This window comes from Delphinus delphis, chromosome 15, assembly GCF_949987515.2.
Source record: "Delphinus delphis chromosome 15, mDelDel1.2, whole genome shotgun sequence".
NCBI classification, from domain to species: Eukaryota; Metazoa; Chordata; class Mammalia; order Artiodactyla; family Delphinidae; genus Delphinus; species Delphinus delphis.
Window position 1 is genome coordinate 83,840,436 of NC_082697.1, and position 22,229 is coordinate 83,862,664.

Sequence of the window (22,229 nt, forward strand, 5' to 3'; positions counted from 1 at the left end):
AAATTTAAGAAAATTGAAATCAAATCAAGCATCTTTTCTGACCACAACGCTATGAGATTAGAAATGAATTACAGGGAAAAAAATGTAAAAAACAAACACATGGAGGCTAAACAATGCGTTACTAAATAACCAAGAGATCACTGAAGAAAACAAAGAGGAAATCAAAAAATACCTAGAGACAAATGACAATGAAAACACGATGATCCAAAACCTATGGGATGCAGCAAAAGCAGTTCTAAGAGGGAAGTTTATAGCTATACAAGCCTACCTCAAGAAACAAGAAAAATCTCAAATAAACAATCTAACCTTACACCTAAAGGAACTAGAGAAAGAAGAACAAACAAAACCCAAAGTTAGCAGAAGGAAAGAAATCATAAAGATCAGAGCAGAAATAAATGAAATAGAAACAAAGAAAACATTAGCAAAGATCAATAAAACTAAAATCTGGTTCTTTGAGTTGATAAACCATTAGCCAGACTCATCAAGAAAAAGAGGGAGAGGAATCAAATCAATAAAATGAAAAAGGAGAAGTTACAACAGACACCGCAGAAATACAAAGCATTCTAAGAGACTACTACAAGCAATTCTATGTCAACAAAATGGACAACCTGGAAGAAATGGACAACTTCTTAGAAAGGTATAATCTTCCAAGACTGAACCAGGAAGGAATAGAAAATATGAACAGACCAATCACAAGTAATGAAATTGAAATTGTGATTAAAAATCTTCCAACAAACAAAAGTCCAGGAACAGATGGCTTCACAGGTGAATTCTATCAAACATTTAGAGAAGCGCTAACACCCATCCTTCTCAAACTCTTCCAAAAAATTGCAGAGGAAGGAACACTCCCAAACTCATTCTATGAGGCCACCATCACCCTGATACCAAAACCAGACAAAGATACTACAAAAAAAGAAAATTACAGACCAATATCACTGATGAATATAGATGCAAAAATCCTCAACAAAATACTAGCAAACAGAATCCAACAGCACATTAAAAGGATCATACACCATTATCAAGTGGGATTTATCCCAGGGATGCAAGGATTCTTCAATATATGCAAATCAATCAGTGTGATACACCGCATTAACAAATTGAAGAATAAAAACCATATGATCATCTCAATAGAGGCAGAAAAAGCTTTTGACAAAACTCAACACCAACTTATGATAAAAACTCTCCAGAAAGTGGGCATAGAGGGAACCTACCTCAACATAAAAAAGGCCATATACGACAAACCCACAGCAAACATCATTCTCAATGGTGAAAAACTGAAAGCATTTCCTCTAAGATCAGGAACAAGACAAGGATGTCCACTCACCACTATTATGCAACATAGTTTTGGAAGTCCTAGCCATGGCAATCAGAGAAGAAAAAGAAATAAAAGGAATACAAACTGGTAAAGAAGAAGTAAAACTGTCACTGTTTGCAGATGACATGATACTATACATAGAGAATCCTAAAAATGTCACCAGAAAACTACTAGATCTAATCAATGAATTTAGTAAAGTTGCAGGATACAAAATTAATGCACAGAAATCTCTTGCATTACTATATGCTAATGATGAAAAATCTGAAAGAGAAATTAAGGAAACACTCCCATTTACCATTGCAACAAAAAGGATAAAATACCTAGGAATAAACCTTCCTAGGGAGACAAAAGACCTGTATGCAGAAAACTATAAGACACTGATGAAAGAAATTAAAGATGATACCAACAGATGGAGAGATATACCATGTTCTTGGATTGGAAGAATCAATGTTGTGAAAATGACTATACTACCGAAAGCAATCTACAGGTTCAAAGCACTCCCTATCAAATTACCAATGGCATTTTTTATGGAACTAGAACAAAAAATCTTAAAATTTGTATGGAGACACAAAAGACCCTGAATAGCCAAAGCAGTCTTGAGAGAAAAAAATGGAGCAGGAGGAATCAGACTCCCTGACTTCAGACTATACTACAATGCTACAGTAATCAAGACAATATGGTACTGGCACAAAAACAGAAACATAGATCAATGGAACAAGATAGAAAGCCCAGAGATAAACCCACGCACCTATGGTCAACTAATCTATGACAAAGGAGGCAAGGATATACAATGGAGAAAAGACAGTCTCTTCAATAAGTGGTACTGGGAAAACTGGACAGCTACATGTAAAAGAATGAAATTAGAACACTCCCTAACACCATACACAAAAATAAACTCAAAATGGATTCAAGGACTTCCCTGATGATGCAGTGGTTGAGAGTCCGCCTGCCAATGCAGGGCACACGGGTTCGTGCCCTGGTCTCGGAGGATTCCACATACCGTGGAGTGGCTGGGCCACAGAGCCATGGCCGCTGAGCCTGCACGTCCGGAGCCTGTGCTCTGCAACGGGAGAGGCCACAACTGTGAGAGGCCCGCATACCGCAAAAAAAGAAAAAAAAAAAAATGGATTCGGGACCTAAATGTAAGACCAGACACTATAAAACTCTTAGAGGAAAACATAGCAAGAAAACTCTGACATAAATCACAGCAAGATCTTTTTTGATCCACCTCCTAGAGTAATGGAAATTAAAACAAAAATAAACAAATGGGACCTAATGAAACTTAAAAGCTTTTGCACAGCAAAGGAAACCATAAACAAGACGGAAAGACAACCCTCAGAATGGGAGAAAATATTTGCAAACAAATCAATGGACAAAGGATTAATCTCCAAAATATATAAACAGCTCATGCAGCTCAATATTAAAGAAACAAACAACCCAATCCAAAAATAGGCAGAAGACCTAAATAGACATTTCTCCAAAGAAGATACACAGATAGCCAACAAACACATGAAAGAATGCTCAATATCATTAATCATTAGAGAAATGCAAATCAAAACTAGAACGAGGTATCACCTCACACCAGTTAGAATGGGCATCATCAGAAAATCTACAAACAACAAATGCTGGAGAGGGTGTGGAGAAAAGGGAACCCTCTTGCACTGTTGGTGGGAATGTAAATTGATACAGCCACTATGGAGAACAGTATGGAGGTTTCTTGAAAAACTAAAAATAGAATTACCATATGATCCAGCAATCCCACTACTGGGCATATACCCAGAGAAAACCATAATTCAAAAAGACACATGCACCCCAGTGTTCATTGCAGCACTATTTACAATAGCCAGGTCATGGAAGCAACCTAAATGCCCACCAACAGACAAATGGATAAAGAAGAGGTGGTACATATATACAATGGAATATTACTCAGCCATAAAAAGGAACAAAATTGAATCATTTGTTGAGACGTGGATGGATCTAGAGACTGTCATACAGAGGGAAGTAAGTCAGAAAGAAAAAAACAAATATCGTATATTAACGCATGTATGTGGAACCTAGAAAAATTGTGCAGATGAGCCAGTTTGCAGGGCAGAAGTTGAGACACAGATGTAGAGAACAAACGTATGGACACCAAGGAGGGAAGCCGCGGGGGGGTGGGGATGGTGGTGTGCTGAATTGGGCGATTGAGATTGACATGTATACACTGATGTGTATACAACTTATGACTAATAAGAACCTGCTGTATAAAAAAATAAAGTAAATAAAATTCAAAAAAAAATACTAAACTTTCTTTGGGTTATTTGTATGGAAATATGTTAATATAAATGTTTCAGACATTACATGAAATTCCTAAAAATCTTATATGTTCTGGTATAATGTTATAAGTCATAATTCTAGTTATTACTTTAAAATGTATATCTCAGAAATAACTAAATTTCCTGTCAATTGCATTATTATGAACTTTCATCAAATCTTTAACTGTGGTCATTTTTAAGTCTTTTGTCATTTACAGACAGTTCTGGGTGTACTCTGATGCTTTTGCAAAATTTCCTATAAAAGGGTTTCATCTTCAAGGAATTCATGGAAAAGACTGACAAGTACAGGTTTCTGGTAACTGACTATACTGCTGAGCTGAATGAATAAGCATTTTCAGAACTCTAATGGAAAACTGATGGATTCATAAAAGTGCTAACAAAAGATCAAGATGGAAAAGAAATTAATTACATGGGACTGAGTGAACTGATGAGGATGATTATAATTTTTGTGACTTTCTGTTTGAATTAAAAAAAACTGTGATGTAAATTTATATAAAAAGAACTTAATGTAAAACAATGTCACTCTTCTCACATATTTTCTCTTGTTTTGGAAAATATAGATATTTTCTGTTAAAGACGTGATTTATGCTGACACGTGATAGGTTGATTATTGTTATTATAAATGAATTAATAAATATTTTTAAGTTTCCAAAAAATAATAGCCTCATCCACCCGTCATACAGCATATTAAAACTTGATTCAGAGGGCTTCCCTGGTGGCACAGTGGTTGAGAATCTGCCTGCCGATGCAGGGGACACGGGTTCGAGTCCTGGTCTTGGAAGATCCCACATGCCGCGGAGCAACTAAGCCTGTGAGCCACAACTACTGAGCCTGTGCGTCTAGAGCCTGTGCTCCGCAACAAGAGAGGCCACGATAGTGAGAGGCCCACGCACCGCGATGAAGAGTGGCCCCCGCTTGCCGCAACTAGAGAAAGCCCTCGCACAGAAACGAAGACCCAACACAGCCAAAAATAATAAATAAATTAAAAAAAAAAAAAAAAAAACCTTGATTCAGAGACTTCCCTGGTGGTGCGGTGGTTGAGACTCCATGCTCCCAATGCAGGGGGCCTGGATTCATTCCCTGGTCAGGGAACTAGATCCCACATGCATGCAGCAAGTGAGAGTTCGCATGTCACAACTAAGACCCAGTGCAGCCAAATTAATTAATTAATTAAAAAAAAACTTGATTCGTGTGTTTTGATAAGTTCATAGTCTTTTAAAAAGTTATAACAAGGGTTGGAATTTTTAAATCTCCTGCAGGTCTTCAGATTTCTATGCCATTAAATTACAGTTCCACATATTCATCTTAGTTCATTCCTCAATAACATAACTCCCAACAAAATTATGCTGGGAAAAATGCATACTTTTCGGGGAAATGTGTAGCTCAAGGTCTGAGAGATTATTTGTTAAAAGATTTTTGGTTCCCAAATGAAGTCTTCAGATTAACCAAGAATCCTTTGTTTCTCAGTCATCAAGAAACAAAGGATCTAATTGCATATTGATATGTCTACTTGAAGGTCTAGTTCGCCATGTAACATGTGCAAAACATGTTCACGTCTCACTCCAACCAAAATCTATTCCTCTTCATTTTCCCCATATTTGTGAATGGCACCACCATTCACCCAGCTGCACAAGCCAAAAATCTTGTAGTTATCCTCAACTCCTTTCATCCTCTCTCACCCCACATCCTATCTATCTGCAAATCACTGTTTTACCTTTAAAAGAAATCCCAACTCTGACCATTTCTCATCACCTCCTCCCTGACTGTACTGGTCCAAGCCACGCTCTCTTACCATTTAGAATCCTGCAATAACTTCCTAACTGGCTTTCCTGATTCTGGTCTCGGAAAACACAAACAAATCAACTCACGTCCCTGTTCCCAGTTCTCCAGTAGTTTCCCATCACACTTAGAATAAAATGCAAATTCAATTTAAGACCTACGATTTGGCTCCCGACCAGCCAAGCCCATTCCCTACCACTCTCCGTCTCACTCACCGCACTGTAATGCAGCCACACAGCATAACGCTGTTTTTCTAAACGCCAGGCGTATTCCCATCTCAGGGCTTTCGGCCTTTGTATACCGTCTGCTTGAAGTGCTCTTCCTCCGGGTGGTAACCACGGCTCACTCCCTCACTTCATTTAGACCACACTATTATCCCCATCACTCTATCCCTTTCTCTGTTTTATTTTTCGTGTGTGTGTGTGTGTGTGTGTGTGTGTGTGTGTGTGTGTGTTTCCAGAACGCTTCCCGTCTAGGCCAGTATTTTAGTTGGTTAGTTAATTAGTTCACGAGTTATTGACTTCCCAATAAAACATAAGCTTCATGAGAACAGGGACAGTCTATACCGTTTTGGCTCCAATTCCTAGACCAGTGCCTAGCATACAGGAAGCTCTCCGAAATGTGTTGCATGAATGACTTGCCAACGGCAACGGATGCAAATAAATGCATATCCAGGAGATTTCCACGGCTGCCCGCTTCACGCTTCACGCCCTGGAGTTGAAAACTCCAGGGAGACAGCGAGACCTCCTCACGAGGTTGAGGGGCTCTCAGTTCCTTTCGTCCTCCCGCCTAGTGGGGGAGTCAAGACTCAGCGGGCCGTGAGCCGGGATGGACGAGCGGACAGGCGTCCCTCTCTATGGTGTTACTCCCCAGACCCCTCCTCCCTATCACCCGGCGTGCCTCTATGGTTCTTCCTGTCATTAGTCGGGAGGGGGCGCTGTGCGCAGGCGCGAGGTGACGCCGCGGCAGGGCCGGAAGGAGCGCAGCGGCGGCCTCGGCTGCGGCCACGAAGCTGTCGTGGTGCTCCTGCGGACTAGAAGCTGCGGCGACAGAAGCCGCCGAGCCTGCCTCGAGAGCCGGCGAGTTGAGTGGTGAGTAAGTGTCGGCCGCGGTGCGCGCCAGCTATTCGGGAGGCTCTGTGAGGCTAGTGGCGTCTCCGCCCGGCGCCTCCATTGAGCCCGGGGGTGAGGGTGGGGGCGGGGGCTCGTTTGTGAGGGGCGGTGGGGGGCGCTGGCCGGGCTCAGCCGCGGCCCCGACGCGAGCGAACCCGGCGCCGCGCGGGGCGCCGCCTAGCGCCGAGCGTCCGGAGCAGCGGGGCTAGCGGCCGAGAGGGAGCGATAGAGGCGCCGGCGGCCGGCGGACCCTCCTCCGCTCCCGCCACTTCGGGAAGTTTCGCGGGCCGGTAAATCCGAAAGACCGAGTTTCCTCGGTGGCGCCTCACGGGAGGCAGTGGCCGTGGAGCCGAACGCGGCCGGGGGCGCGCGGGGGGCAACATGCCGTGACTTTGATCTCCGACGCCCTGGCCCGGGCGAGGGGTGGCGGGGGGCTGACGGGCCGCGGTCCCAAACCCTCCCGACTCGGCTCTGGAGGGGCGTCTTCCCGAAAAGGCGGCTACTGCTGCCCAGCCCTCGTGAGGCCTCCCCGAGTGTGTCAGAACCCTGGGGAGCGCGGGGAACGCGAACCCGACAAATGTGCCCGGAGCGCCGAGCGGCGAACGAGGCCGATCTTCCCGCGTGAGATGTGGCCCGAATACCGTGTGGGACGATTGTCGAAAACTTCGGGCCGCTTCAGTCCCGTGACCAAGCTCACTGAGTGCCTGCAAGGTCCCGGTGATGTCCGCTGGGCAGGGTTCCGACATCAGCGAGCCGAGGGCTCTGTAAAGAACTCGGATGTGTCGTGATAAGCGTCTGGGTAGGGTTGTCTCAGGCTTTTTTATTTTTATTTATTTGTTTTGTTTTGGCTGCGCAGGGGCTTTCTCTAGTCGCGGCGGGGGGGGGGCTACTCTTTGTTGCGGTACGCGGGCTTCTCATTGCGGTGGCTTCTCTTGTTGCGGAGCATGGGCTCCAGGTGCGCGGGCTCAGTAGTTGTGGCTCGCAGGCTCCAGAGCACAGGCTCAGTAGTTGTGGTGCACGGGCTTAGTTGCTTCGCAGCACGTGGGATCTTCCCGGACCAGGGCTCGAACCCGTGTCCCCTGCATTGGCAGGTGGATTCTTAACCACTGCGCCACCAGGGAAGTCCCTGTCCTAGGCTTTTTGATGCAAAGAGAAGATGACTTACCCTGCTGAGAGAGGGCTGGGCAGACTTTAGTATGCTGGCCTACTGGAAGACCTTTAAGAAATGGCCTTGCTTCGTTGGTGTTTTGTAGAAGTAATTTATTGCGGCTGGGGGTAGGGAGTGGTTGAATTTAAGGAAATATTTGGAGAGCCTGGGGCCAGATTTTGGACCTCCCCGTAAACTTAAATAGAGGCTTTAGATTTTTCTTCTGAAGACAGGCAGTAGCTAATAAAAGAGAAGTCTTGCAGCCTCTTTGGAGAAGTCTAATAAAGGAAGTTGAGATGTGAATCTGGGAGACTGAAAGTTTATGAAACAGGATAGATGAGAGAGCCTGTGTTTACTAATTCTGATAGCTCCTGTTTAATGAGGGTTCACTAAATTCTAGGCTATAGTTAAGATCTTTACAGACATCTGTCTTTAGCCAGATACCGTTCTAAGGATTTTCCATATATTAACTCTTTGACGCCTCAGTGCTGTGGGTTTTGTCATTATTCTTATTTTAAAGAGGAAGAAAGGGAGATGCTGAAAAATAGCTTACCTGGTTGCAAAGCTTGTAAGGGTCAGAGCTGGTACTTGAACCCAGTTTGGCTCCAGAGTTCATGCTCCTAATTATCCTGCTATACCTGTGAACTTGTTTGTTCAAGAAGTTCTTCTGGAATATTTACTTTTGCCAGGCTGTGTCCTATGTCCTGAGGCTGTGGCCTCTCCCATTGCGGAGCACAGGCCCACGGGCCCAGCCGCTCCGCAGCATGTGGGATCCTCCTGGACCGGGGCACGAACCCACGTTCCCTGCGTCGGCAGGCGGACTCCCAACCGCTGTGCCACCAGGGAGGCCCAGGAATGAACGTTTTTTAGCAGAGGAGATAGATATTAATCATAGCTTCCTAAATTGTAGATTATCATTGTGGTGAGTATTTTGAAGGAGTGAGAGGTGTGTGAACAAACACTGGGGTTAGTCCAGAAAGGTTTTTCTCTGAGGAGGTGACATTTAAGATGAGGAACTGAAGGATGAATACAGTTAATTTGGTCAAAGAGAGGCAGTGAAGAAGAGTAACCCAGCCAGAGAGAAGAGCCTGAAGTGGAAGGCAGAAGCATGGAATGTTCAAGGACCTGAGCCTTGGTGCCTGCAGGTTGGTGAATAGGGGAAGAGGTATGAGGTGGGGCTAGTCAGCAAGGGCCATATGAGGCAGTGTTTCACAGGCCATGGTAAGGATTTTGGTTCTACCATGATGAGATCTGTGGGGTTTTTTTAAAAAACAAAAACTTAATGCTATATGAAAATTTATCATAGGGTGTAACCTGTAGACAGTATTGGGATAGAAGGGACGGGATATCACGAGTTCACAGAGGATTCAACTGTAATAATATAATTGAAAACATTGATTTCTCCCCTTCCCCTTTGTGGATGAGTATATGCTTGCCTATCCATCCCAGTTTCTTTTTCTTTTCTTTCTTTTTTTTTTAACATCTTTATTAGAGTGTAATTGCTTTACAATGTTGTATTAGTTTCTGCTGTATAACAAAGTGAATCAGCTATATGTATACATATATCCCCATATCTCCTCCCTCTTGCGTCTCCCTCCCACCCTCCCTGTCCCACCCCCTAGGTGGTCACAAAGTGCTGAGCTGATCTCCCCATGCGATGCAGCTGCTTCCCACTAGCTAGCTGTTTTATGTTTGGTAGTGTATATATGTCCATGACACTCTCTCACTTTGTCCCAGCTTACCCTTCCCCCTCCCCGTGTCCTCAAGTCCATTCTCTATGTCTGTGTCTTTATTCCTGTCCTGTCACTAGGTTCATCAGAACCTTTTTTTTTTTTTGAGATTCCATATATATGTGTTAGCATATGGTATTTGTTCTTCTCTTTTTGACTTACTTCACTCTGTATGACAGACTCTAGATCCATCCACCTCACTACAAATAACTCAGTTTCGTTTCTTTTTATGGCTAAGTAATATTCCATTGTATATATGTGCCACATCTCCTTTATCCATTTATCTGTCGATGGGCACTTAGGTTGTTTCTACATCCCAGTTTCTTTTTTTTTTTTTTTTTTTTTTTTGCGGTATGCAGGCCTCTCACTGTTGTGGACTGTCCCATTGCGGAGCACAGGCTCCGGATGCGCAGGCTCAGCGGCCATGGCTCACGGGCCCAGCCGCTCCACGGCATGTGGGATCTTCCCAGACCGGGGCACGAACCCATGTGCCCTGCATCGGCAGGCGGACTCTCAACCACTGCGCCACCAGGGAAGCCCTCCACATCCCAGTTTCTGAACCAATTTTCAGTTGACAGTTGATGAAAAATCTCAATGTTATATATTGAACTCTGTAGCTTCCCCACCGAAATTTTTGAATAATTTTTGGTTTAAAACCTTTTGTATTGTAGAAAGATACTGATAACAGGATTTTTAGAGCTCTTTTAAACTGCTTAAACTCCAGACTAATTGTTTGCATATTATCTGTAATTATGGATGCTATTTTACTGTAGTTTTTTCATTTTGTTTATGTATTGAAATTAATATGCATTGCATTTTCTTATTCTGAACTCATCAGCTTCCTTGTTCTTTCTTAATATTATCACCATCCTCCAGTCACCTGATCTCAACATCGAGGTCAACTTTGACTCCTTGTTTCCTCATGCCCTTCATGGCCAATTACATACAAAAATCCCATTGAATCTAACCTCTGTGGTCAGTATCTTGTATCTTTTCCTCCCTCTGCTTACTGTTACCTTTAGTTCAGACTTCACTGGCTCTTGCTTCCCGGGTTTCCTGCCACTAGATTACACACTGCAGCTAGGTTGATTTTCCTAAAGCACAGCTCTCTGCATTGCTTCCCATTGATTAGAAAATAAACTTAGAGCTCTGCTTCACTTACCTGTTAGCAAACCACCTCCAAGCCTGGTGACTTAGTATAACGGTTTTATTTGTTGGCAGTTTTTTGAGTCAAGAAATTGGGAAGGACTCACCTGAGCCTTTTTCCCCCCCACACACATGCTGTCAGCCAAGGTGGCTGGGACTGGAGGATATACTTCCAAAATGGCTTCTTTATTCATACGCCTTGTCTGAGACTGCTGGAAGACTGGGTTCAGCTGCCCTTTCCCTCTTCATGTAGTGTCAGGGCTTTCCATGTGGTCTCTCCATCAGGGTAGTCAGACTTCTTACATGGTGACTATGGGTTTCAAGAGCCCTAGATGGAAGTGCTGTTCTCTTAAAACTAAGCCTGGAACTGGCAGAGCATTAAGTTTAGCTTAAATATTGCTGTCTCCACTAAGCCTACTCTGACTGCCTGCCCTCTTTCAACTGGAATAGTCTCTGTATTGCACTAATGGGTTTATACTTTGTAGTATACTTAATTGTGTGCATATTTTCTCTCACTGATGGAAGTTCTTTGAAGCAAGATCCATGTTGGATTTTCTTTGTGTTCCCCATGATGCATAACACAAATTCTTTATACCAGGTGGTGAGCCTGCAATAAACATTTGCCAAACTCTTGTAATGTATTTTAATTTTAAATGTTAATGTAAATAATACCAATTTAGTATATAAAAATATAAGGAAGCAAAAAATGTAAACCTATTACTTAGAAATAACCGTTATTAACTTTTCTGTGTTAATTTAATATTGATTACATATTAGTACAGGATTACAAAGAATGGCTACCTAAATGTTAAGATGAGAAACTAGTATTTGAGTTAAAAGCAATAATCATTTATAGACACTTAAAAAATATGCTAGGAAGAGGTTTTGTGGGTGCTGATATGACATGGGCATGTCAGCTTCTCTCAGCCTGTGCCTGGCTCTTCTTTGCCCACCTTTCCCTAGAACATTCAAAGAGTTAACCCACTAAATTTGAAACATCCTTTATTACCCCAAAATCAGTGTTGCAGAAGTGATGGGCATATTTTTGGAGATTACTCTGGAAAACAGGAACACCACAAAACCCCAGGACCATACAGTATTATATTAGGAGCATCTGGAAGGAAAAGTGGAGAAGTGACATGAATAGAAGAATTGAGAAGAAAATGATTTGTTAGAGACAGACCCAAGGACCCTGGTCACAAGGAAGCAAAGATGCAGTTTCGGAAATCATAAAATTGTGTGAGAGAACCATGGGTGATTCCCATCTTTTCCCGACTTCCTTTGTTCTCCAAATTTTCTATAATGGTATAATACTTTATAACTGAAGAAAATCATGATAAACTGATAGTTGTCGTGTAAGCCATGTTACTTGACTCTGATTGTATATGGCTATGATGAAGAGCTCCAGTCTCTGGCAGAAGAGTATGTTTTTGGAGCCACTCATTCATTCAGCAACTGTGAGACTCTGGAAGTACAGCTATGAATAAGACGTAGTCAAGGGCATATGGAGAAAACAAAATGCGAACTTCTCATCATGTGTTGATTCATTCATACAACGAAGTGAAGGGGATAAAAAAAAAGATCATTAGGACAGTTGTGGGCGGTGGAAGAGAAGATAGAAGAATTGTCATCCAATTTTCTTAAATTCTTACAATATTACTACATAAGATTCTCCACCAAGTAATGAAGTGATGAAATATATCCTAATTTTAAGTTCTAATTTGGAGGCATTAATTGGTATATTTGACTATAGAGTATAATCATAAATGTGTAAATGATTATTTGTATAATTAAAAGCAAGAGGTGACAACTGAAATATTCTTTTTTGGGTGGCATTTCCTATTTCTGAACTCCACTTTGGTGTCTGATCAATAAGCGAAAAGACATACATAGCTTCTTGCTACTTCCAAAGGGAAAACGAAGTTTCTTATAGAAGGAAGTAAAAGTTTTACTGTGAATAGTTGTAATACTAGTGAAAAGTAGCTTGGAAGAGGAGAATAAAGTTCTATCTCCACCCCTCTCCCCCCGTTTGGTTGTATTATCAACATAGTAGTAGTAGTAGTAAACACTGTGCATCTGCTGTTTCCATTTCACAGGTAATAATGTCATAATGTGACACTTGCTGTTTGCTAGTCATTATGCTAAACACTTTATATATGTTTAACTCAATTAATTTTAAAACAACTGTATTGTCATTTTACAAATAAAGGAATTAGGCCCAAGAGATTAAGCAGTTTATAGGCCATCTGCTCTGAGCCCAGATGAGAGGACTGAATGTCAGGGAGTTAAATGACCTTTACAGAGAAGCTAGTCAGGAGTAGAAATTTCATCATCAGACTTCTTTTCTCACTGCAGCTTGGGGCCACTGTACTTGCCATTCATGAGGAATCTTGCTTTTAAAGCATCACTAGTAATCTGCTTAACTACAGGCTTGACAGTCTAACTAAATTAGGTATAAAATAAATCACATTTTCCTTTGATTTCCAGTGTAAAATTGAAGGAACCTAGTTATGGTAAAAGAAGAAATAAGCTGGGTTATTGGAATTAAGTGTTCAAAATGCATTTTTAAATTTAATTAATTAAATTTTGGTTGCATTCATTGGGTCTTCGTTGCTACGCGTGGGCTTTCTCTAGTTGCTGCGAGAAGGGGCTTCTCTTGTTGCAGAGCACAGGCTCTAGGCGCCCAGGCTTCAGTAGTTGGGGCACGTGGGCTCAGTAGTTGTGGCTCGCGGCCTCTAGAGCACAGGCTCAGTAGTTGTGGTGCACGGGCTTGGTTGCTCCACGGCATGTGGGATCTTCCCGGACCAGGGCTTGAACCCGTGTCCCCTGCATTGGCAGGTGGGTTCTTAACCACTGCACCACCAGGGAAGTCCCAAAATGCTTTTTAAAAATTGTATTTAATGGGACTTCCCTGGTGGTCCAGTGGCTAAGTCTCCGTGCTCCCATGGCAGGGGGCCCAGGTTCGATCCCTGGTCAGGGAACTAGATCCTGCGTGCCGCAACTAAGACCCGGCACAGCCAATTAAATAAATAAATATTTTTTTAAAAAATTGTATTTGAAAGAAAAGTACTTGAATAGGTGCAGTTGAAATTTGATACCAGAGCTCTTTCCATTATACCATGCTATTTACAAAATCAATAACATCATTATTGTTATTTCAAGTGAGATACTTAAACTTATGCTTGGGTTTATAATTTTTAAACATTGAGATACCTATGTTCAGTTATAGATACCAGAAAGTTCTGTTGTAATACTTAAACATAGTCTTGATATAAAATTTTATAGTATCTTAAGTTGGGAAAATGATGACATTATTTGACTATCTATAGACATCATATAATAAGCCAGGGTCTGGGGCCCACCTCCTCTGAAGTACATGATTTCTCCCAGGAAGGCAAAGAAAATTGAGATTTTCCTAGAGAGGAAGAAAAACCTTGAGTGGGTAGGTTACAGATAGGATCTTGGAACTAAAAAGCCACTGTAGCAGTTATAATTGTCCGCCATTGGTTCTTACTTACTGATTTTCATTCTTGTGATGTCCGTCAGAGTAAAGCAAGAAAATGGTTCAAAAATCAAACTACAGAAAGAAATAAAAACAATAATTCTCTTGACCCCCAAATACTGTTTCACAGAGGCAACCACTCTCTTTTTCCCTTAGGGTGACTTTTTTCCCTTATGGTGACTTTTTTCCCTCTAAGTTTTCCATTGTTAAATACAACACACACACAAAGAAATTTCACCCCAAACAGCTAAGTTTAGGCCTATGCCTAAACTTTATCTAAATGGAGGCATTCAGTATATTTTCTTTTATGTCTGAATTCCTTCACTCAACCATTATGTTTTAAGATCCATTCATTTTGTGTGTGACTACAATGGCTTGATTCTTGATGCTGTGTATGTTTCAATTGTATGAGCATACCTCAGTGTATTTGTCCATTCCATCATTGATATGAGTCCTTTTCAGTGTTTGGCTGTTAGGAATAGTGCTGCTGTGAACATTCTTGTGCATAGACTTGGTGCGTATAAGTGTACATTTCTGTAGTACAGATTTTACAGTGGATTGTTGAGTCTTCCAGGATTTATATTTTCCACTATAATTGATAAAGTATCAAGGATTCTTTTTTTTGTGTGTGTGTGGTATGTGGGCCTCCCACTGCCGCGGCCTCCCCCGTCACAGAGCACAGGCTCTGGACGCACAGGCCCAGCGGCCACGGCTCACGGGCCCATCCGCTCTGCGGCACGCGGGACCCTCCCGGACCGGGGCACAAACCCGCGCCCCCCACATTGGCAGGCGGACTCCCAACCACTTTGCCACCAGGGAAGCCCTCAAGGATTCTTTTTTGCACAGTTGTGGTACCAGTTTTCTCTCCTACCAATAGTACATGAAAGTCCCCATTGCTCCAAATCCTCAGCAACACTTGGTCATCAATTTTCAGGCTTCTAGCAATCCTTATGGGTATGCAATATCTCATGGGAGTTTTTTGCCCTTTACAAATAAAACAATATATAAAACATGTATGGCTTAATGAATTATTATAAGGTGTTTGTATGTACTACTTAGGTCAAGAAGTAGATCATCCCCAAGCCTCCTCTATGCATGCTGTCCTGAGCATAATTCATTCCTTCCCCCTGAAATTAACCATTAGTCTGATCATTTTCTTGTATTTCTTTATGGTTTTTTCACCTGAGTGCATCCCTATATCTTTTAAATCTAGGGTTTCTCTTCCATTCCTTTCATTTTTCCTTATAATTTATCTGTTGTTGAACCTGAATCATTTGACCTGTTAGTTTCCCAGCACCTAGATAGGTGTTTGTCAGGCTTAAAAAAAAAAAATCATTCCTCCCTGTAGAGCCATTTTAGACATTTTTTCCTGATTCTCCCCCATTAAATACTAAGGAGTAAGATTTTGTTGGGTGGGATTGAATTTGGGAGGATGACAAACCATTGTAATATATAAGATATTTTTACCCCCTTGCAAAATTGCCCCCATTGAGAATACCTGATCTAGATGGCATACTTAATGGTGTAATTCAAAAGTTTTGTTTTTCAGATAGCTTCTATTCTAAAAATTAGGCTGTGTACAGATCTGATTGTTTCTGTCAAGACAGTAGATAGTGTTCTTTCCTCAGAAGGCAGTTATGTCTTATTGTCTCTATGATGTTAGAGTCAATGATATTCAATGTCTAGGTCCAGTAATTTTTTATTTTTTTTTTCCCACTTGTGGGATCTTAGTTCCCTGACCAGGGATTGAACCTGGGCCACCAGAATGAAAGTGCCAACTCCTAACCACTGGAACGCCAGGGAATTCCAAGGCCCAGTAAATTACTGAGGATTGCAAAATGGTGATATTTTAATTGAATTTTTAAATTAATACTACAGTAATTTTATAAAGAAATGATTTCCTCATCTACTGTTTGGTTATCCAGTGATATAGTTTATATAGAAAAGGCAAGAAAATGCCTGATTCTTTGCCTTTGTTTTACTAGGTTTAAAGATAATGTATTGGTTGACTATCATCTTCTGAAAATGACTTTAAAAAAATTATGAACACTTTCACTTATACATTTTTCTAAGATGTTTGTACCATATCAATTATTATCTTTACTGAAGTTCAAAATGTTCCATCTTTGGCCAGTGGAAGCCTCTTCAGGAATTTATTCTGACAGGATTCAGTCTTTGATAAGTAGTCTTTGATAGCTTCCTTGATATGGGATATGACAAGATGTTCCATGTTCATTTTGTATGATTCCTGCCCCAGACTTGGAATTAGTAATTTGTCCCAAAAGCCTTCATCTCTTTCGATGAGAAATAGTATTTCAAATAATCTGGGCACCATGGATGTTCATTGCTACAAGCAGGTCTTGTTTGAAAACTTTTTTTTTTTTGGATGGAAGTAAAATATTTTATGAGTTTATACTAATATTTATAATTGAAATTTAGGACTACAGTGGTTTTACTTAACTTACTTTATTGCTTCTATATTATAATTCCTTTTTACCACACTAAGAATCTTGATTCTCAAGGACACAGGGATTGATAGAATTAGAATATGCAACTTTGTTTTAACACAGCCAAAAGTGTCAAAATGAAAGTCTCAGAATGTCACCACTAGCATGATTACTGTAAACAACTTTAAAATCTTTCATATGCTTCCCTTCCCCATAATTTTTATAATTGTACTGTATCATTCAATCTTAGTTATAATTTAATCTTAGTACTGTAAGTAATTATGTATTTCATGTTTACCACTAGTCTTTGTGTCAGTGTCTCTCTAGTCATTTTGGTTGCCTGAAGCTTGCTTTTCTGTTGTTTCCTCAGGAAAATCTTGTAGGAAGTTCTTGTACATTGTTAAGTTTGTGCACTTTTTTCTTAAAATTAGTTTTGCTGGATATAAAATTTATGGCTCACGTTTTTTCCTAAAGTATCTTAATCTGTTTACGAGTGTCTTAAAGCATCACTGTAAAAATCTGTTAATAATCTTAATTTTTTCTGTTATAATTCTCAAGCCCAGATGCTAAAGGATTTTTTTCTTTCTTTAAAGTCCAGTAATTTTACTAGAATGTGTCTTGATGGTTGTCATTCTGGGTTGCTTTCCTTAGGTATGTACTGTGCTCTTTTGAAATGTTGCTTTAATATTTTTACTTTAGGAAAGTTTTTTTTTTTTTCAGTTACAGTTTTTTGTGTTTTCTTCCCTTTCAGTTTATTCAAGAGCTCCTTTATCTCCTTTTTTCTATTTAAAATTTTCCTTTCACCTTTCAGTTCTCCTAAAGCAGTATGTGTTGTGTTTATTAACACTTGTGTTTCTTCTAATTTACTTTGCATTCCTAAAACACTTTATTTAATTTCTGTTTCTTTCCTGAGATATGTCACTTCATTTCTGAGTTTTTCTAGTTCTGATTTATGTTGTTATTTTATGTCTTATATTATTTTCTTAGTGACCCTTAGGTTGTTACATCTTTCTGGCATGTTATTGTTTATAGGGATGTTTTGCTTCTTGTTTTTCTTACACCTTTATATGAGATTTGACATCAGTTCTTTTCTTTGTTAATTTTTAGTGAAATTAGCTTTTTTGGATTTTTAAAAAAAATTTTATTGGAGTATAGTTGATTTACAATGTTGTGTTAGTTTCAGGTGTACAGCATAGTGATTCAGTTATACATATACATATATCCACTCTTTTAGACTCTTTTCCCGTATAGGCCATTATAGAGTATTGAGTAGAGTTCCCTGTGCTATACAGTAGGTCTTCATTAGTTACCTATTTTATATGTAGTAGTGTGTATATGTCAATCCCTGTCTTCCAATTTATCCCTCCTCACCCCCCTTGCACCCTGGTAACCATAGGTCTGTTTTCTACATCTGCAGCTCTGTTTCTGCTTTGTAGATAAGTTCATTTGTACCCTTTTTTAGATTCCACATATAAGCAATATCATATGGTATTTGTCTTTCTCTGTCTGACAGTAGGACAGTCTCTGGGTCCATCCATGTTGCTGCAAATGGCATTCATTATTTTGTTCTTTTTTATGGCTGAGTAATAGTCCCTTGTATGTATGTATCACGTCTTCTTTATCCATTCCTCTGTTAATGGATGCTTTCTTGGACTTTTAGAAGGAGATGTAGTTTAGGATAACTTTTTCTAACTTCACAGAGCTCCTGTTCATACAATGTTCAAAATATGGCAGCTTGCTTTTTGAGACTTCTTGATTCTGTTCTCTATTTTTATCTGGACCTAACTTCTCTTTCCTTTGTCTCTATCTTACTCAGTTTAACTGTTCCCAGCATTTTCTTCTCATAGGGCTGTGTCCTGTCAGGAAGCCCTGGTTGATGAGTTTCAAAACTTCATGGATCCTAGACTGCTATATCTTTTTCAGATCTTACAGGGTCAGGGCCTCCTTGCACTTACACACAATTGAATTGAGCAAAACCGCTTCGTAGTATTAGCTCCTTTTTCAGATTGGCCTGTGTGCTTTCCAGTGAATTCCTGTCGCTTATTTGGGGTTATATATTGATACTGTTCTCAGGTTTGAATGGTACCCTGTGCTTTCTGAGGCACCAGTGATGCTTCAGAAATTGTGTGGCTCTTGGTGGTTTGTCCTCATGTGCTTGCAGTTTGGAGTCTGTGGAGACTCCTTTGTTTTGTCTTGTTTTTGTGTAAACTGGAATTTTTGTAACCAGGGAATTTTTTTCTGTTTTTATTTGAAAATTTGGGGAGGTTTAAAAGCTATGGTGCCACCATTACTGCCATCTTCCCAGAATTTATTTATTTGTTTATTTATATTTGGCTGCTTTGGGTCTTCACTGCTGCGCTCGGGCTTTCTCTAGTTGCAGCGAGTGGGAGCTACTCTTCATTGTGCGCAGGCTTCTCGTTGCGGTGGCTTCTCTTGTTGCGGAGCACGGGCTCTAGGCGCACGGGCTTCAATAGTTGTGGCTCACAGGCTCTAGAGTGCAGGCTCATTAGTTGTGGTGAATGAGACTAGTTGCTCCGTGGCATGTGGCATCCTCCCGGACCAGGGCTTGAACCCGTGTCTTTTGCACTGGCAGGCAGATTCCTAACCACTGCATCACCAGGGAAGCCCCCATTTTTCAAGTTGTCTGATTCTTCTTTTCCTTTTCTTTTTTTTTTTCTATTTTCAGTTAACATGTAGGAGTTCTTTATATTTTCTGGATAGGAACCTTTGTTATATGTATTGCAAATTTCTTTTCCCAGTGGCTTGCCTTTTCACTCTTAATAATTTCTTTGGTGAACAGAAGTATTTTATCTTAATGTACAATATTTCAGTCTTTTCTTTGGTGGACAGCCCTTTTTATTTCCTGTTTAAGATATATTTTCCAGCTCCGATTTGTGCAGGTATTTTCTTATGTTATCTTCCAGAAACTTTATTATTTTACCTTACCATTTAAATCAAAAGTTCACCTGAAATTGTTTTCATCTAAGGCATGAAGAAGAGGTCTAGTTCTTTGATCTTTCCTATGCTCCCAAAATATAGTTTTCCAGTACAGTGTCACATAGTTTTAAAAATCATGTTTATCCACTGCTCTGCAGTGCTGCTTTTGTCATAAATCAGTCGTCCATATGTGAATGAATCTGTTTGTGGACTCTGTTCCATTGGTCTATTTTTCTCTTCTTTTGCCAATACCACATTGTCTTAATTATTGTAGCTTTATAATAATAAGACTAAATATCCAGTAGTATAAATTCTCCATGTTTTGTTTTTGTTTATGAATGCTTTACTTATTCTTGGTTCTTTACATTTTCCTGTAAGTTTTAGAATCATCTAGTACATATCCATTTTTTAAATCTAAGGCTGTCTTAAACTTGTAGACCAATTTGGGGAGAATTGACATCTTTACAAACTTGAGTCTTCCAACCCACAAATGTGGTATGTCTCTCCATTTATCTACTCTTTAATTTCTCTCAGTGATGTTTTACAGTTTTCTGTGTAGAGGTCTTACACATTTTTCATGTGTTCATCCCTGTTATTTGATTGTTTTTGATGCTACTCTTTTAAAATGTCTTTTTGTCTAATTGTTTCATACTAGTTCATTTTTTGTATGTTGGCCTTGTATCTAGAGATTTTGTTTTTCATTCATTCACTTATTCCAGTGGTATCTCTGTGTACAGTTACACATACAGATATACATAATTTTGTTCTCTTGTAATATTCTAGTATCTTTGTTTTCTCTTTCATGTAATCTATCTGGAATTGATGTTGATGGGTGGTATAAGGAATGTATCAAGGCTCATTTTCTTCCCATATAGATATCCACTTGGCCCAGCAATGTTTATTGAAAAGGCCATTCTTCCCACTGCATTTCACTAACACCTTTGTTTTTATGTGGGTGACCAGGTGTATGTGGCTGTGTTTCTGAGCCCTCTGTTCTATTTTTCTATCTTTGCATCAGTACCACAATCTTATCTGCAAATAATGCCACTTTTATTTCTTCCTTTCAACCTGATATTTTATTTTTTATTGCCTGACTCTGCTTGCTACAACCTCCAATACAGTGTTGACCAAAAAATGGTAAAAACTCAGTTTCAGAGAGAAAGCTTTTCAGTGTTTCACTCTTCGGTGTGAGGATTGCTCTAGTGTTTTTGAAAGGGCTTTAATTAGATGAAGGAAATTCACTTCCAGTACCAATTTGCTGAGAGATTTTAGTCATGAATAGGTGTTAATTTTGAACACTTTTTTTTTTCAACTGCAGTGACTATGTAGTTTTCTTTTACTCTAGTAATGAATGTTGCATTGCTTTGGTTAGGATTTTTCATTTGTGTTCATGAGAGATTCTAGTCTTTCTAGTAATGTTCTCATCACCGTTCAGTATCAAAATTGTGCTAGCCTCGTAAAATGATTTCAGAAATAATGTTTGCTCTTTTTCTGTTCTCTGAGTTTTTGTAATACTAGTTACATTTCTTCTTCAAATGTTTAGGAAACTTTACTGGGCTTGCTGTATACTTTGTGGGAAGGTTATTAATTACTTACTCAGTTTCTTTATTTGATAGAGATCTGTTGAAATTTAATTTTTTTGTTCAATTGTGGTAAATTGTGTCTCAAGGAGTTTATTTCAGTTAAAATTTCAAATTAAGTGGTATAAAGTTATTCATCGTATTTTTTTATATTGTGGAATCTGTAGTGATGTCTTCTTTAACATTCCAGATGGTGGTAATTTGTGTTTTTTCCCTTTTTTTCTTAATCATTCTTAATAAAGGTTTATCAATCTTATTTAATCTTTTTAGATTTTTTGTATGTTATTTATCTTTTTAGAGAAACCTTTTTGCTTTGATTTTTCTCAGTTTTATGTTTATAATCTGTTTCAGTTTCTGCTCTTATAAGTTTTTTCTGTGTACTTTTTCTGGGTTTAATTTACTGCCCTTTTTCTAACTTCTTGAGATCAAAGCTTAAATCAATGATTTTTGGGTTGTTTTTTCTTCTCTAAAGTATGCATTTGGACCTGTAAATTATCCTCTCAGCACTGCTTTAATTCCATCCCACAAATTTTGATATGTTTTGTTTTCATTACCTTTCAGTTCAGTCAAAATAGTTTCTAATTTTCAATGTAATTTTTTTAACCCATGGGTTGTTTAGGTTACTTAATTTCTAATACGTAGTAATTTCCAATTTTTCTTTTACTGACTGTTGTCATACAACACATGCTGTATGATTTCAAACCCAGCACATTTGTTGAGGCTAGCTTTATGGCTCAGCATGTAGTCTGTTCTGTAAATGTTCCTGGTGCTTCTGAAAAGAATGTGTATTCTGCAGTAGTTAGGTGGAGTGATCTATAAATGTCAGTAAAGTCAGCTGTTTGATAGTGCTGTTCAAGTCTTCTGTCCAGCTGTAGGTGTGGATTTGTCTTACTTCTTTAAGGTCTGTCAATTTAAGCCATATATATTTTGAAACTGTGTTATTAAGTTCATACAGGCTTAACGTTGTTATATCTTCTGTGAGTTGACCTTATCTGGATGAAATCTCCCTACTTGTTTGTAATAATACTTGTAATATCCATTTTGTCAGATACTAGTGCACTCATGCAGTTTTTTATGGGTTTTGTAAAGAGCAGGGGGATAAAGTAGTTAAAAAGAGAATTTCAACAGAGAACTAGAATTTATTTTTAAAAATCAGATGGACTTTTTATTGACATATAGTTGCTGTACAATATTATATAAATTATAGGTGTACAAATAC

The 22,229-nt window shown here is 39.6% G+C and overlaps 1 protein-coding gene across 6 annotated transcripts in view; it reads left to right on the top strand.

Moving 5' to 3' along the window:
- Nucleotides 1–6,395: 6,395 nt before the first annotated feature.
- RNF216 (ring finger protein 216) overlaps nt 6,396–22,229 on the top strand; it is a 171,715-nt gene continuing 155,881 nt past the window's right edge. For 5 of the 6 annotated variants that reach the window (XR_009522175.1, XM_060032495.1, XM_060032497.1 and 2 more), the window contains exon 1: nt 6,396–6,500. The gene's annotated coding sequence lies outside the window, so the exon portion shown is untranslated. Of the gene's footprint in view, nt 6,505–22,229 lie in introns of all 6 variants that reach the window. The other variant, XM_060032496.1, reaches the window with a different exon arrangement.